Here is a 17,999-nt window from a genome sequence, read left to right as displayed (position 1 = left end):
CAGAAAAAATCCTTCTAGGAGATTTAATCATTTGTCTAGAACATTTGCATCTATCTAACCTTTAAATATAGGAATATCAAAATTAACTTGTACTTTAAAGGGAGTGGCACCTCCAAAGTGATCACTTGATGAAGATGCATCACCTAATGGTATCCACAAAAGGATCTTAGAAAAAATATCCAATTCTATAGAAAAAAAAAGGCCAAAGAAACAAAAAGGGTGGTAGTATGAACTTTAGTAGGTTGGACTAAAATGGAAACTTCTAAGAAAATCTAGATGATATTCCATGGATCATTAGAGAATTTTTGAGGTAAAAAGTGACCTCAAAATAAAAATTGTGGTATCAAGGTCAATTTTTAGATTTGAAAGAACCAACAATATGCAAAGTGGATAAATACATGTTTTTTCATATATCACGTGTTTATCTCATGATGGGTCTATAAAAAGTATATAGAGTGGGGACTAATTTGATACATAATTTAATTATATAGCCAACAAGTTCTTAGACTTGAAAATTGAGTAAATCTATAAAGAGATTGATTGAAAATATAAAAATGTAATTTTCTTTCATTCACTTTAAAAATTCAAAACTCTTATTTTATTATTTTATCTCTATAATGAATACTTGTTTCCTTGTATTCATTTTTCATAATGAGAAGGAAAGAGCATAACATAATGTCAACTTCTCACTAGGTTTTTCTAGGTTTTCTTAGAGTGCATATTCTATTTATTATGTGAATAGTGTGTTATCACTTATCTATCTCAGTGCATTAGTCAACATATTTTCAATGATTTATATTTATGGAGATGGCAAGACTAATTAGGTAAGACTTCATATTCTATTTGACTTGTTTATTTAACCATTCTGTAAAATTTGAATTTAAAGATATATGCCAACTTTTTTAAATGGAGGTTGTCATTATTGTACCAAATTAAACTATTTCATAAATGCCACATAATCCTTGGACTATACCAATTTTAATGTAAAATATTGAAAAATAATTATACTTTATAATTTTTTAAATACTTTATGAAAAAGAAAATACTGTTAAAAAAATTAGATTAATAAATTTTTTAATAAAAAAATTTACTAAAATTCTATAATAAAATAATTAATAAGTATATCATATTTTAAAATCAATTTAATATTGAAAAAAAAAATCATTAAAAAATTATATAAACTTAACCATTTAAAATCATTTTTTTCCCAATTTCTAACCAAGTTTAGAGCAAAATTTAGAAAATCTCTTCCGAGAAAACTATATCACCCATCAAGAAAATAAAATGCCATTCTCTAGCTAATTTGAAAATGTTAGTCAAGATTGTTCAGTGTTTGTACACGTTGATAATTAGAAGAGGCTTTGATGACGTCTGAATTATTAATTTATTGAAATCACAAGCTTGATGGGTAATCCAATGGAATCAAAGTGTCCTAGGGGTTTTTCAGGGTGCTGAATCCATATAGAGTCAAAAAAGTAATTTAAATAACACAAATCAAGATTTCACCTCAAATTTTTCCATTGGATTCTGGGACCAAAAAGTTCAAAAAGTCACACTAAAGTCAACTCCTTAAACTTAGGAATTGTCTTTAGTGCCACTTTTTGGAAACTTTTACGATGCAGTTTCCAGTTTAATTTCTCTAAAATCCTGCACGGATCTATTGAAATGACAAGCTTAATGGATAACCCTGTGCAATTAAATTACCTCAGAGATAGTTACATAAATTTATGTTAGTTACATGATAAAAACATCACAACAAAACTTAACAAAACCCTGAACGGGAGGAACATGATTGTATACAAAAGAGATTGAAAGTGTCATTTTCCATAGAGCACTGTCACCGTCAACAACAAGATTTATCCATTCACGGAACTCAATGATGACCTTACACTACTTAACAGTCCAATGGAATGCGATTTACATGCCAACGTCTGAAACCATTTGGCAATTTGCACTTTGGAAATTGAGTGAGGAATGGTGGTTCCCTCATATTGCGTGTAAACGTGGAGTTCACTTACACTACACTCAAAAACACACTGCAATAGCGTGTTGTTGTGTAGTTTATTCGATCAGCAGAAAATAAAGGGTATGAAGTGTGAGGATAGACTCTATTCTGCTTTGCTTTGCTCTCTTAACTTCTCAACTCCTCCCTCAATGGAGAAACGCAGTTCAGCAATGCCAGGCGGACTGCAATTCTTTCTATTACTGCTTAGTATGTCATTAAATTCATCATGCCGAGCCCAAAATGCAGATTGTGCTGAAGAAGACCGGGCTGCCTTACTAGATTTCAAAGCGGGCATCGTTCAGGATCCCACTGGAGCTCTTCAAACATGGAAGGGCAACGATTGCTGTCGATGGAACGGTCTTCTGTGTGACACCCACAACGGTCGAGTGGTAAATCTCATTCTCAACGCAGATCAAGGCAACAACAGTGAATACATGAGTGGAACTCTATCAGAGTCCATCGGTAATCTCTCTTATCTCAACAAGTTTATTGTTTACAGCTGGAAAAATATGGGTGGAACAATCCCATCTTCCATTTCTCACCTCAACGCCTTAACCCATTTTTCTCTGGATAATAACAATCTTACCGGCTTCATACCTTCTGCCATTGCCTATCTCACCCAGTTGCAGTCTCTGTCTCTCTCGGGAAACCGGCTGAGCGGTCCTATACCACAATCCATTGGAAATCTGCAGAGTTTAACTACTTTATACTTGGATTCAAATCGACTCTACGCCTCCATTCCTTCCAGCATCGGAAATCTGAGTCGGTTATCCGTCTTGAAGCTGAATAACAACCTGTTCTCTGGTCCTATTCCGGAATCCATGGGAGCTCTGGCAAGCTTAAGCAGTCTTGATATATCAAAGAATTTTCTTACACGTAACATCCCTTCTTCGTTTGGAAATCTATCTAACCTCGCTGAGTTGTTGGTGAGCAATAATCGTTTGAGAGGAAGCATTCCTGAATCGCTCGGCTTGCTGGGGAAAAATTTGGATCAACTTTGCTTGGACAGGAATTTGCTGACAGGCCCTATTCCAGAATCCTTCTTCAATTTAACATCCCTTTACTACCTTGATCTATCCCAAAACATACTCACAGGCAACGTCCCCCTTTTCCCAAATTCCTCAAATCTTCACACCCTCGTTCTATCCAAAAACAATCTAAGCGGTACCATTCCCGCCTGGTTAGGTACTCTGCTAGTCCTCCGATCGCTTCATTTATCGTTCAACAATTTCACAGGCCAAATACCCAATTCCTTTGGAGGGACTTCACTTTTTGACTCTGTTTTCATTTCAAACAATAAACTTACTGGTACCGTCCCAGAGTCTTTTGCTGATATGCAATATCTGGAATACTTGGATCTCTCAAACAACGAGCTTACGGGCACCCTTCCTCAATCCCCGGGTTATATATAACCCGCTCTTCCTTAATCTCTCCCACAATAGCTTATCAACCCCATTGCCAGATCTGGATAAAATTGGGGTGGAAACCCTTGACTTGTCTTACAATAATGTGAGCCTTGAGGTCATCCCCGCCTGGATTACAAGCTCCAGTTTTGTAGTGGATCTGCGGTTGGCTGGTTGTGGTATTTCAATGAGATTGAATGACTGGGAGCCTGCTGTTCCTTCTCTTTATACATCTCTGGATCTTTCCAACAACAACATCACAGGGGACACAGACAATCTGTTCCAGAGCATGGTGGCATTAAAATATGTGAATCTGGCAAGCAATCAATTGGGTGGGAGTATTCCATCATCCATTGGAAGTTTAAATAGCTTGGAAGCTCTGGACCTGTCTCATAATGAACTGAATGGAACGATCCCAGAGGAGATGACCCAACTGACGAATCTGAGGGAGTTGAATGTGAGCTACAACCATCTGTGTGGAATGATTCCAAAGGGCAAACCGTTCAACTCATTCCCAGCTTCTGCATTCGATCACAATGACTGCCTCTGCGGGTGGCCCCTTCCTCCTTGCCATTCAAATTCGGTTTGAAGTGACACTGCTATTCTTATAATAGTTGTTGCTAATACATGGCAATTTTCAGGGGCCTACTATGCAATTTTGGCTGGTTGATAGGGTCCAACCCAATTGATCATCTTGCAAGTTTTCTGTAAAGCAGATGTGACGTGTTTTTCCCTCTAACATAAGTCCGACTCAAGAGAAGCAATTCCTTCGGATGAAAAATTCAAGATAAATTAAAAATTGTAAGGTTGATGAAACTGAACAAGTAAGGTCTGGTGTACTAATTTATTCCGATCATTTTCTTAAAAAAATTACGAATTTTACAAAAATAAAAAGGTGTTTCAAATCAGCTATCCCACTCCAAAAAATATAATGAAATGCATGAGGGTACAAGTCTACAGTAATTGATTTTAAGGCAATGGGATGCAAATGAGATGACAGGGGATGGCCTTTTTGAATATAGATTACACAAGTAACGTGTATGTCGTTGATTTCTTTTATATATAGTCACTTAAAACTAAAGAACAATCTGACAATGTATGGCGTTATTATAGTGTGATATACAACCATCAGTAATAGTTTGAAGATGGAAGTCAATAGTTTAAGAGTTTGAAGAGGGAAGTCATTTTTGTGTAAATTAAATTAATAGTTTGGAGATGGATTTGAAGATAGAAGTCATTTTTGTGTAAATTAAATTATTTTCAAAAATATTTACTGTGCATAGTTTTGACAATAACATTTCATGAGTAAACAAATAATTTTTCCATTCAAACACTAAAACTTAACCCAAACTGACCTTGGATAAACACAATCCACGAAAAAAAACCAAATTTGAATAAAAGTAACCTGCATTCCCAAAGTAACCTCTGCATTTTCAAAGAGATGAGTAGTTGGAATGTACAACAAATGAGATAAGGCGACCCACAATGATTTTGATGAAGTTCATTGTGTTCATAAAAGAGAGGAATGAGGGACGGTCCCTCAACGGATAAACTTCAAAATATTTTTGAAATTTTATAAATAAACTTCAAAAGATGCCCCTTATACAATCATGGCCACATTCTTGCGTCTTGGGCCTTCCGGCCGAATTAGAACTGCAATGGGAAATTTATAGACATATTAATTTCCGCAGGGTTTTCTATCAGTAACAGGAAATTGTTATGTGTTTTTTAAGAAACCGGAAAGTGAATAATTGTCGTCAATATTGCGTGCAGTTGTGTAGTTTATTCGATCAGCGGAAAATACTTATTTTTCAAACTAAATTTTATAAAATAGCATATTATTCCACTAAATCATATAAAATTCTGTAAAGTGGATCACTTAAAGGGTATGAAGTGTGAGGATAAATTATGTTCTGATTTGCTCTCTTGACTTCCCCCTCCTCCCTCAATGGAGAAACGCAGTCCAGAAATGCCAGGCGGACTGCAACTCTTTCTATTACTGCTTAGCATGTCACTAAATTCATCGTGCCAGCCCAAAATGCATATTGTGCTGACGAAGACCGCGCTGCCTTATTAGATTTCAAAGCGGGCATCGTTCTGGAGTTCTTGAAACGGGCAACGATTGCTGTCAATGGAACAATCTGCTGTGTTATGCAATTTTGGGGGTTAGTTAATATATAGGGTTCGACCCACTTCATCATCTTGTGAGGATTCAGAAGTGAATGTTTTTGCAAGTTCTCTTTAAAGGAGATGTCACATGTTTTTCCCTCTAACATGAGTCCCACTAGAAGAATAGAGTTGTTTGGCAAATTATCAAAATTCCGGTTATATTTAGAGAAAATCTGACAACGATTTTTGTAAATCCAAGTTATAGCTGTTAAACTTGAAAATTTTAGGTGTCTTAGATGTTTTTGATGGTGCTGAATCCATTTCCTCTAAACACTGTCTCTACAATTTTTTTGAAATTTTTTTACCCTGATTGTTGAAAATATAATTTCAACTATGCAACAGTTGAGCCATGCAGCAGCATGAAGACTATAGCCGCGCACTTCACCAAGGATCGGGGGGCAGAAACACTCAAAATTTAAAATTGCAGAATAGAGGATCCACTTTAAATCTCAACCGTTAAATCTGGCCGATCAGCGGTCCAGATCGTGTCGGCATATCGGCAAGTCGGCATATCGGCGGATTGGAGCATCGGAGGCAGGCAGTGGCAGCAATATGAAACATCGCCGATGAGCGATCGCCGATATCGCATCAGCACATCGCTATCGGCAATGTCATAGGGTCGGGGTCTTTAACATGAGTAAAGTTGCGATGCGATGAAGTGCGGACCCGATGGCTTCCCAAAACCAAATTGTATAATGTTTGTCTTTTCGTTGACCGCCGTGGAGGAAACGCTGAGGCCTTTAATGCATTTATGAAGGTTGGTGGAGGCCCGTCTTAAATGATTATGGGCACATACGTAATTTTTGGTGGAGTCCCATTAATATGAGCATGGGCACATAGTTTTAATTTTTTTTTTATATGTTTTATATTTCTTATATACGGCATGTGTTAAATATATAATGTATTGCACACGGGAGGTGTATGTAAGGTGTTCGCAGCAGCGAAAAGAAGAACCAGAGGATGTATGCACAGCAGTGCACAAATGTCCCTTTTGTAATGTTTTTGTGAGGTATAGTAAAATTAGAGGTGTAAGAAAAACCATGTGTGGTTTTGCAAGTGCATAAAGAAAATGGTGGAGCGTGTTTTGTAAGCCTCTGTAAATTTTTGTTTTTACAGCAGTATGTAAAATTGTTTTTCACCAGTAAATGTGAATGGAGATTTTACAGCAGTAAATGTTAATGGGAATTTTTCCAGCAGTGTAAATTCTCATATGAAGACAGAGTGAATATTTTTTTTGTTTTAATGAATAGAAATATTTTATGGTGAAATACTCTGTTTCTCTATGAAATTTTTTTTAAGTTTTCCTGTGCTTAAAAGATCCTGTGGAGGTAAAACAGAGCATTGCCTCTGTGTGTTTGTTCATTTGGTTTTTGGTATTTTCTCCATGGAAAAATACCCAACAGTGGTATCAGAGCTGGCTTAGGCTCTTGAAGGTGTTCAAGAAGCTGAAGGGAGAAGGTTGTTACAGCAGCAAAACCTCTCAGGCAGACAGAAGACTCAGACAGCAAAGGAGTCAGGTATTCCAAAAGTTTTTTGTGTTGCTAAAGAAACAGTCAGCTGTTTTAAACACACAGTCAAGGATTTAGAGGCATAGATCAGAATACAAGGAATGGCCAGCACAAGCACTGGTATGGGTATGTTTAATGCCCAGCTCCCACAGTTTAATGGGAAGAACTATGACTACTGGTCAATAACTATGACAGCCCTGCTTGCCTTCCAAGACTTATGGGAAATAGTTGAAGATGGCTTTGAAGAACCAGCAGATGAAACTGAGTTCAATGCATTAACTCAGGGAGAGAAGGATCAGTTGAAGAGTAATAGGAAGAAAGATTCAAAAGCCCGTGTGTTGTTGTATCTAGTAGTAGACCAGAGTATGTTTCCAAGGTTAGCAGCAGCTAAGACAGCCAATGAAGCATGGAAAACCCTCAAGACAGCCTATCAAGGCATGGAGAGAGTGAAGACAGCAAAACTACAATTGCTGAGAAAGGATTTTGAGAACTTGAACATGAAGGAGTCAGATAACATTGACTCATTCTTCACTCATGTGATTAGTGTAATCACACAAATGAGAACTCATGGAGAAACCATTGAAGACAAAAGGATTGTGGAGAAAATATTGAGGGTCTTACCCTCAAGGTTTGATGCCATAGTCACCACCATTGAAGAGACAAAGGATCTCTCAAACTATTCAGTTGATGAGCTACATGCATCACTGATAACACATGAACAGAGGTTGAGTAGGAATGAAAACTCATCCCTTGAGCAAGCCTTCAAGACCCAGATGTCCTTTGGAAGAGGAAGAGGTCAAGGCAGAGGAAACCGAAGAGGAAGAGGCAGAAGCCAGAACAGAGGTGGTAGGAACACCCCAGCAAATGCACAAGGAAGAGGCAGCAATCCAAATCAGAACCAAGGCCAAGGCAGCAGCCAACAAGGAGGACAACATCATGCTCAAGGACAAAGGTATTTAAAATCCAATGTCCAATGTTATTACTGTAAAAAGTATGGGCATTATGCCAGTGAATGTAGAAAGAAACAGCATGATATGAACAGCAGACAAAATGCAAATGTTACTAGGGAAAACAGCAGCCAAAATAATGTGTTGTTAGCATGTAACATGGCTGAAACACATAGTGAAGACATATGGTTCTTAGACTCAGGTTGCAGCAACCATATGACAGGAAACATTGCCCTCTTCTCAGCCTTAAATCAAAACTTGAAATCAGAGGTCACATTAGGAACTGATAGTAAAGTGTCTGTTATGGGAAAAGGGGAGATAAAAATATTTACAAAACAAGGAGAAAGGAAAACCATAGCAGATGTCTACTATGTCCCCGGAATGAGATGTAACCTATTGAGTGTTGGACAGCTTATCCAAAAGGGTTACAATGTTTATTTTGTAAATGATGTGTGCACCATCATGGATATACCACCCAGCAAAAGATGCATTGCTGAAGTGAAGATGACAAGGAACAGGATGTTCCCTCTTAGGATCCGGGCAGACTTGAAGAACAAAAGGGAAATGGCAACAGTCACCCAAGAGGCCTTCCAAAGCGTGCCAAAGGATGAGAATTGGTTATGGCACTTGAGATTCGGACATCTAAATTTTGGAGGTCTAAACTTATTGAGCAGAAAAGGAATGGTAAGAGGATTACCATTGATAGAGAAGCCGGACAGCCTTTGTGAAGGTTGTATATTGGGCAAACAACATAGAGAAAGTTTTCCATCAGGGAAATGTATAAGGGCAAAGGCACCCTTAGAGATTATCCACTCAGATTTGTGTGGACCAATGCAAGCTCCATCATTAGCTGGCAGCCTATATTTCTTGACATTCATTGATGATTTTACAAGAAAGACTTGGATATATTTCCTCAAGAACAAAAGTGAAGTCTTTGAGAAATTTCAAAATTTCAAAGCACTTGTGGAGAACCAAAGCGGGCTGCACATAAAAGTATTGAGAACTGATAGAGGAGGTGAGTATATCTCCAAGGAATTCCTAAAGTTTTGTAGAGAAAATGGAATACATAAACAATTCACAACTCGGTACACCCCACAGCAAAATGGAGTTGCTGAAAGGAAGAATAGGGCCATCATGGATATGGCGAGGAGCATGTTGAAGGCAAAGCATTTGCCGAATGAGTATTGGGCTGAAGCTGTACATAGTGCAGTTTATATACTGAACAGGTGTCCTACAAAAGCAGTCATGAACAAAGTGCCAGAAGAGGCATGGAGTGGGAGAAAGCAAGGAGTCACCCACATGAGAGTTTTTGGGTGTGTGGCCTATGCACACATACCAGATCAGCTAAGGAGGAAGTTGGATAGCAAAGGGGAGAAATGCATCTTCATTGGATACAGTGATGAATCCAAAGCCTACAGGCTGTACATTCCATCTACCAAGAAGTTCTTTGTAAGCAGGGATGTTCAATTCATTGAAGAGGAAGCTTGGGATGGAAGCATAGAGAAAACAGTTAATGTCAAGAACTGTTTGTCTCATGATGAAGATGAAGAGGAAGTGGCTGAAGTACATCCCCAAACAGCAGCGCCAACACAAGGACAGCAAGGAACACCATTGAGGATCAATGAGAGTGATTCTCCAAGCACACCACAAGGAGGAAATTCAAGTGCATCTTCAAGCACTTGCACACCAAGTGAAAGAGGTAAGAAATTTAGAAATCTAAGTGAAATTTATGAAGAAGGAATGAATTCCTTATTTGCCTTGTACTGTCATGTTGATGATCCTATTCATTTCGAAGATGCAATCAAAGATAGGAAATGGATAGAAGCTATGGATGAGGAGATGAATGCCATAGAGAGAAACAAAACATGGGATTTGGTTGAGCTACCAAAAGGCAAAGAAGTCATTGGTGTGAAATGGGTCGATAAGACCAAGAGCAATGCTGAAGGCAAGATTGAAAGGCATAAAGCAAGGCTGGTTGTCAAAGGGTACAAGCAGCAGTATGGGAGAGACTATGAGGAGACTTTCGCACCGGTTGCAAGGATGGAAACCGTGAGAGCAGTGCTGTCCATAGCAGCACAAAACAAATGGAAAGTCTACCAAATGGATGTGAAATCAGCATTCCTAAATGGAGTGTTAATGGAAGAGGTCTATGTGGAACAGCCTCTCGGATATGAGAAGAAAGGTGAAGAGCACAAAGTGTGCAAATTGAGGAAAGCTCTTTATGGACTGAAGCAAGCGCCAAGAGCATGGTATAGCAGGATAGATTCATATCTATTAGATAATGAATTTGACAAATGTGAAGGAGAACCCACAGTCTACATCAAGGAAAAGGATGGTAAAATTTTAATTGTTGTCTTGTATGTAGATGATGTTATTTTCACTGGAAATGACAGTTATCTTATTGAGAATTTTAAATCAGTCATGAAGGATGAATTTGAAATGACTGACATGGGTTTGTTGAGATACTTCTTAGGCATAGAAGTAGATCAAAATGAAAAAGGAATTTTTATATCTCAAGCAAGATATGTAAATCAAGTTTTGGGCAGATTTAACATGGAAGAATGCAAGGCAGCCATCACTCCCACAGTAATGGGATTAAGACTCAGCAGAGAGGACAGCAGCAAGGATTTTGATCCTAGCTTGTATAAAAGTATTGTTGGCAGCCTTATGTATTTAACAGCAACTAGGCCTGATTTAATGTATGCTGTTAGTTTAATTTCCAGGTTCATGGAGAGGCCAAAGGAGGCACATTGGCAGGCAGCAAAGAGAATTTTGAGGTATGTCAAAGGTACCAAAATGTTTGGCATAATATATAGTGTCTCAGAAAGTTCAGATTTAATTGGTTACACTGATAGCGATTGGGCTGGAAGTGTAGATGATCGGAAGAGCACTTCCGGTTATGTTTTTCATATGGGTTCAGGAGCCATTTCATGGGCTTCTAAGAAGCATTCCATTGTAGCATTGTCTACAGCAGAGGCTGAATATGTGGCAGCTACAGCAGCAGCATGTCAAGCAGTGTGGATGAGAAGAATGTTGAGAAGCTTAGGCCAAGAGCAGGCAAAAGCGACAGTGATCTTTTGTGACAATAGCTCAGCTATTGCATTGTCAAAGAATTCAGTGTTTCATAAGAGAACGAAACACATTGATACAAGGTTTCACTATATCAGATAATTGGTAAGCAATGGAGAAATCAGTTTGCAACATTGCAGCACTCAGGAACAGGTTGCAGACATCTTGACAAAGCCATTGGATCAGAAAACCTTTGAATTTTTGAGGAAGTGTTTGGGTATGATTGAATGCCCGACAGTTGAAATTAAAGGGGAGTGTTGAAAATATAATTTCAACTATGCAACAGTTGAGCCATGCAGCAGCATGAAGACTATAGCCGCGCACTTCACCAAGGATCGGGAGGCAGAAACACTCAAAATTTAAAATTGCAGAATAGAGGATCCACTTTAAATCTCAACCGTTAAATCTGGCCGATCAGCGGTCCAGATCGTGTCGGCATATCGGCAAGTCGGCATATCGGCGGATTGGAGCATCGGAGGCAGGCAGTGGCAGCAATATGAAACATCGCCGATGAGCGATCGCCGATATCGCATCAGCACATCGCTATCGGCAATGTCATAGGGTCGGGGTTTTTAACATGAGTAAAGTTGCGATGCGATGAAGTGCGGACCCGATGGCTTCCCAAAACCAAATTGTATAATGTTTGTCTTTTCGTTGACCGCCGTGGAGGAAATGCTGAGGCCTTTAATGCATTTATGAAGGTTGGTGGAGGCCCGTCTTAAATGATTATGGGCACATACGTAATTTTTGGTGGAGTCCCATTAATATGAGCATGGGCGCATAGTTTTAATTTTTTTTTTATATGTTTTATATTTCTTATATACGGCATGTGTTAAATATATAATGTATTGCACACGGGAGGTGTATGTAAGGTGTTCGCAGCAGCGAAAAGAAGAACCAGAGGATGTATGCACAGCAGTGCACAAATGTCCCTTTTGTAATGTTTTTGTGAGGTATAGTAAAATTAGAGGTGTAAGAAAAACCATGTGTGGTTTTGCAAGTGCATAAAGAAAATGGTGGAGCGTGTTTTGTAAGCCTCTGTAAATTTTTGTTTTTACAGCAGTATGTAAAATTGTTTTACACCAGTAAATGTGAATGGAGGTTTTACAGCAGTAAATGTTAATGGGAATTTTTCCAGCAGTGTAAATTCTCATATGAAGACAGAGTGAATATTTTTTTTGTTTTAATGAATAGAAATATTTTATGGTGAAATACTCTGTTTCTCTGTGAAATTTTTTTTAAGTTTTCCTGTGCTTGAAAGATCCTGTGGAGGTAAAACAGAGCATTGCCTCTGTGTGTTTGTTCATTTGGTTTTTGGTATTTTCTCCATGGAAAAATACCCAACACTGATTCCAGTCACTTTTAACAGTCTGGGCAATTCCTCCATCAAACTCCAAAAAAAAATCACTGGTCATACGTTGATCGATAATTATGACTAATCTATTGCGGTCATATTTCCTAAATCAAAATAATAATTTAAAAAACATAAAAAATAAAGAGTTATCCGCTCCCAAAAATATAATGATATGAGTAGGGGTAAAGTTGAAAGCAATTGATTTTAAAGCAATGGGACGCAAATTTCGCAAATGTGATGGCTGGGGAGGGCCTTTTTAAATATAGAGTACACAGGTAATGTAAATGTCATTGATTTCTTTCACTTTACTTAAAAGTAAAAAATCAATTTGACAATGTATGGCTTCATTATAGTGTGATATACAATAATCCGTATTAGTTTTTCATTGCAATAGATTATTAATTTATTTATATGAAAGTTCGGTTTTTATGAAGTTTAAATTTTGTAAGAGAGATTTGAAGATGATAATTACTATTGATATGAAAGTTTGAAAGTTTGGTTTTTATTAAGTTTAAATTTTGTAAGAGAGATTTGAAGATAAAAATTACTTTTGTGTAAATTAAATTATTGAACTTTCTCAATTCTAATAATAACATTTTATTGATAAGCAGATAATTCTTCCATTCAACCCAAAAAAAAATAACCCAATTTAATATATTAATTGTAAAAAAAATACAAACCCCCCAAAAGGAAAAAAACCACATTTATGAATAATAGCAATAGGAATTCCCAAACAGAAGAGGAGTGGGGATGTACAGCAGATGAGATAGGGCGACATGTGATGTCGGTTTTTGCAAAGCAGTTCAAGCGAACACTCCGAGAAGTGAGCTCATGCACGAGAAAACAGGTTTTTCTGAGTCAATGGAGGATGAGAGTGTGGGATAATTTTTCTTCTAATTTTTTAATATTAAATCAATTTATAATTAAGTAAAGTTGTAAGGATATCGTTTTACTCTAAAATCTATAAATATGGTAAAATTATGTTTATTTTTAAAATTTCAACATATTTATATTAGAAAAGAGAGTTTATCTACTACATGATTAGTTCATATTATATATGGTATTTTTTTTCTTAAATGATGAACAAACTCTTCATTGTATTCACATATAAAAGATTGTCTATTGTTTTCTACATCTTTATTTTGAACTACTAGTTTCTTTATCACAACTGCAATATCATAAACCTTACTCACGATATTCCAATTTTATTTAAAGCATATGATTTATTACTTCAACTACTTTTTACCCATAAACAAGGATAATTCTAAGGATGCTGCAACCAAGCTACACCAAGTTACTTCATTGAGAAAATTAGCTCAAATTATTTTTGATCAAAATTACCACTATCTTTGGAATAATTACTCCCACAAGTTATGAGAGGTTCTAGAATTGTCTTACTTAAATCTAGATTTTTCTATCATAAAAGGCTCTAGAAACGCTTAGTTGTCAAGAGCGTAGGAAACATCTTCTCTAGATCCTTTTTTGAGGATTTCTCTAGAATAGAATATATATATATATATACACACCAAGTTACTTCATTGAGAAAAAAGTTCAGAATTAGCTCAAATTATTTTTCAAAATTATCACTATTTTTGGAATAATTACTCCCATTAGTTATGGAAGGTTCTAGAAGTGTCTTAGTTAAATTTAAATTTTTCTATCATAAAAGGCTCTAGAAACGCTTCATCTTCTCTAGATCCTTCTTTGAGGATTTCTCTAGATATATATATATATATATATATATAATGCAATCAATGAAGCCTAGTATCAAAGTTTATGAGTTGTAGCTTATTTGTGTGATTGTGAGGATGTTTCTCTTAAGTATATACAATTATAATTTTAGTTAATTTGTTTTCCTGTTCATCAAAGTGGTATCAAAACTAAGGCTTAGAGCAAGAGATTAGAGAGTAAGACATGGATATATAATAGACTATAAAACCCAATGGAAGTCAACAAGTAATGTGTATAGCAAGGTACAAGACATGGATATATAATAGACTATAAAACCCAATGGAAGTCAACAAGTAATTTGTATAGCAAGGTACATGAGCCGATATCTAAGTGAGTAGAAATTCTATAAGGTATTAGTATTATGTTTTTTTCTTTTGCCTCAAAGGATTTTGTCACTTCAATGCTCAGTGAAAAAATTATTACTCTTTAATTTTTAGAAAGTTTCTACGCCAAAGACATTTTTGGGGGTCTATAAAAAATCATAGTGATATGTTGTTAAGTGGGTAAAACTGTGATTTTGGATGAATACATGCACAAACTACACATGGTTGGAAACACGTTGTTCACCTAGTTGGAAACCCTTGTTACCCTTGTTAGTACCCCTTCAAGTACTACCACATTAGACATACCAGTATAGGGAATCTCACTTCCTTGTACACATTAGGTACATCAGAGGTTTTGTAGGTATCTTGAAACCAACCTTAGATCAAACACTTGGCTTCCTAACTACTATAGTGGCATCAATAATAACACTTTGGAAGATACTATCATGTACTAGGTTAAATATGATAGTATGGCTAAGGGTATGGTTGATCCTCCTTAGTTAGAGCATTGATATCTTTGAGAAAGTACTATTATATTGATCATTTTGGTATATGAAAGAGCTATAACATAGTGAAAACCCTTGTCCATAGGGCCCTTAAAGCACTAACAGTTAAATCTATTACTTCTTCCATCATCAAACTTTAAAACCTTAACAATTCAACCAATAGTGTCCAACAACAATCTAGGATAGCCTCAAGGACCAATTTTGACAGGTGAAAATAGGAAATTTGGTTAATCAAGATGAAAAATTTCCTTCATTATAATATTGTTAGGATGTAATTATAAATAGGTTTAGAACTAGATAAAATATAAATACATGCTATTATAAATTCTCAAAAAGACTAGTTAAATGAAAACAAAACAAAGGATTTTGAGGCACCATGGTTTATTCAACAAGGATTAGAAGACTCAAAGTTTCCAAAAGTTGTAGTAACAAATTATGCTAAATAAGAATAGCAAGTTTTAGAGATTTCTTATCAAGGCATAGAAAAAGTAAAAACAACAAATACATAGACTCTTAGGAGGATTTTTCAAAATATGAAAATGAAGGCTTTTGATTCCATTTACCAATTTATGGCTCGAATGATGAATGTAGTAAACTAGTTAAGAGCATATGGTAAAGATATAATAGATTGGAATATTATTAAGAAGGCTTTGAGGAGTCTACCAATCAAATTTGATGTTGTAAGGGGTTTTCATTGAAGAATCGAAGAATCTAGACATCATCCATTTTTCCATTTCCGCCAACACGTAGAACATAGCGCTTCCATACTTAGCCAGTTATAGCCATTTCTACAAGTTATGGAAGACCTCATTTGTGACTTCACTGTACCACCCACAATGCAACCACACATCCCACATTTTTCGTGTTTACCATTTTGCACCCTATTTTATTCAAATTACGCCATCAAAGTTTCATAATCAGTCTGTTGAGGTGGAATTCTATATAGAGCACCACCTTCTAGGAGAATTAAAGTTTCATTTCTAGTGCATCCATACACTCGGGAATCCCAAGAAATTAAATTATTGTGTGTTCTTCTGTAATTTATTCTATTAAGGGAAAATACATATTATTCAACTAACTCGATTGTATAAAAAATCATGTTATGCAACTTAATCGTATAAATTTGTGTAATGGTTTTGTGTAATCCAAAGGGTACAAAGTGTGAGGGTGTATTATGTTCTTCTTTTCTTTGATTTGGTCTCCTAATTTCCTATTGTCGTTTTCAATGGAGGAGCGTGGTCCAGTAATTTCAGGTTTACTGTAATTTTTTATATTACTACTTATTATGTCATTAAACTCATTATGCCAAGGACAAAATGTAGATTGTGTTGAAGAAGACCTGGCTACATTATTATATTTCCAAGCAGGAAGCATTCATGATCCCACTGGAGCTATTAAAACATGGATGGGCGACGATTGCTGCCAATGAAATGATTTTTTGTGTGACCCCCACAACATTCGAGTGGTAAATCTCATTCTCAACGTAGATCAAAGAAACAACAATGAATACATGACTTGAACTCTGTAAGAGCCCATCGATAACCTCTCTTATCTCAACAAGTTCATTATTTTTAGCTAGAAAAATATAGGTGGAACAAGCCCATCTTCTATTTTTGGCCTCTCAGCCTTAACCCATCTTTCTCTGGATAATAAAAATATTACCGGTTCCACTACTTCTATCATCGTTGATCTTCCCTTGTCTCTCTCGGGAAATGGAATAACCGGTGTTATTCCTCAATCCATCGGAAATCTGCAAAGTTTAACTGTTTTTTACTTGGCTTCAAATCAACTCTCCTCCTCCATTTCTTCCAACTTAAGAAATCTGAGTCGATTATCCATGTTGACATTGAATAAAAACCTGTTCTCTAATCCGATTCTGGAATCCATGGGAGCTCTAACAATCTTAAGAACTCTTGATATATTAGACAATTTTCTTACAGGTAACATTCTTTCGCCTTTTGGAAACCTATCTAGCCTTGTTGATTTGTTGGCAAGTAATAATTGTTTGAACAGAAGCATTCTCGAATCGTTTGGCCTGTTGGGGCATAATTTGATTACACTCTGTTTGGACGGGAATATAGTGATAAGCACTATCCCACAATCATTCTTCAATTTATCATCCCTTTCCTACATGGATCTATCCCAAAACACGCTCACATGCAACCTCTGCCTTTTGCCAAATTCCTTAACATCTCTAGACCTCTCCAACAACAACATCACAAGGAACATAGGAAATCTCTTCCAGAGCGTGGTGGTATTAAAATATGTGAATCTGACAAGCAATCAATTGAGCGAGAGTATGTGAGTAGGGTGTGGCCCAATTGCTTAATGACTTCTACTAATATGATGTTGTTTTTTACTCCTATTATCGACAATGAAACACAGTGGAGCACACTTCAACCACATTTTTGAGTGAAAGAGATGCTCACCTTCCTCTAGATCTCTGAGCTTACTTTGTTGGACCTTGGTGGTGGAAATGGTGGCACTGGGTTTCGCATTAATGATTTGTGTCTCCTTGCCTAAGTCTAGTTCAGAGTCATAGCTTGTGTCTAAATTTGAAGCTTTTAGCTCAGCCACTGGTGACTACTTCGCATGGTATTTAGTGTCATGAGTGGGGCTCTTATGGAACTCACACCACTTTCCCATGTCTTTCTTCATTTTCTTAATACCATTCTTTGTTTTCAACTTCGATGGGAAGTATTTGGGTGGTCTACCCTAGATCTATCCTTTGCTATAAGGTTTTGGGGTGCTGAAGTATTTTTATATCCAAAGTTTTGATTGTTCTGTTTGAATTTTTGCTCAATTTTAACAACATGTCGGTATGTTACTCCAAGCAAGGAGATGCCTAAGAACTCCATTTCTATTTGGTTGTATTTGTGTAGACAACCACAATACAAAAGCACCAGATGTCATTTGAGTCCTTGAAACCTAGCTTGGTGTGAAAGGTATGAAAGATATTTGTGAACTTTGGCACTGCTTGGTCC

At 36.6% G+C, this 17,999-nt stretch overlaps 1 pseudogene; it reads left to right on the top strand.

Moving 5' to 3' along the window:
• The first annotated feature begins 1,881 nt into the window (after positions 1-1,881).
• LOC149197598 (uncharacterized) lies at positions 1,882-4,189 on the top strand (annotated as a pseudogene).
• Positions 4,190-17,999: the final 13,810 nt, after the last annotated feature.

The sequence above is a fragment of the Pinus tabuliformis genome, chromosome 2_2, assembly GCF_031772625.1.
Source record: "Pinus tabuliformis cultivar Carrire ecotype Pingquan chromosome 2_2, CPIR1, whole genome shotgun sequence".
NCBI classification, from domain to species: Eukaryota; Viridiplantae; Streptophyta; class Pinopsida; order Pinales; family Pinaceae; genus Pinus; species Pinus tabuliformis.
Note: the sequence above shows the minus strand (reverse complement) of the source record. Positions and strands in the feature narration are given on the sequence as shown.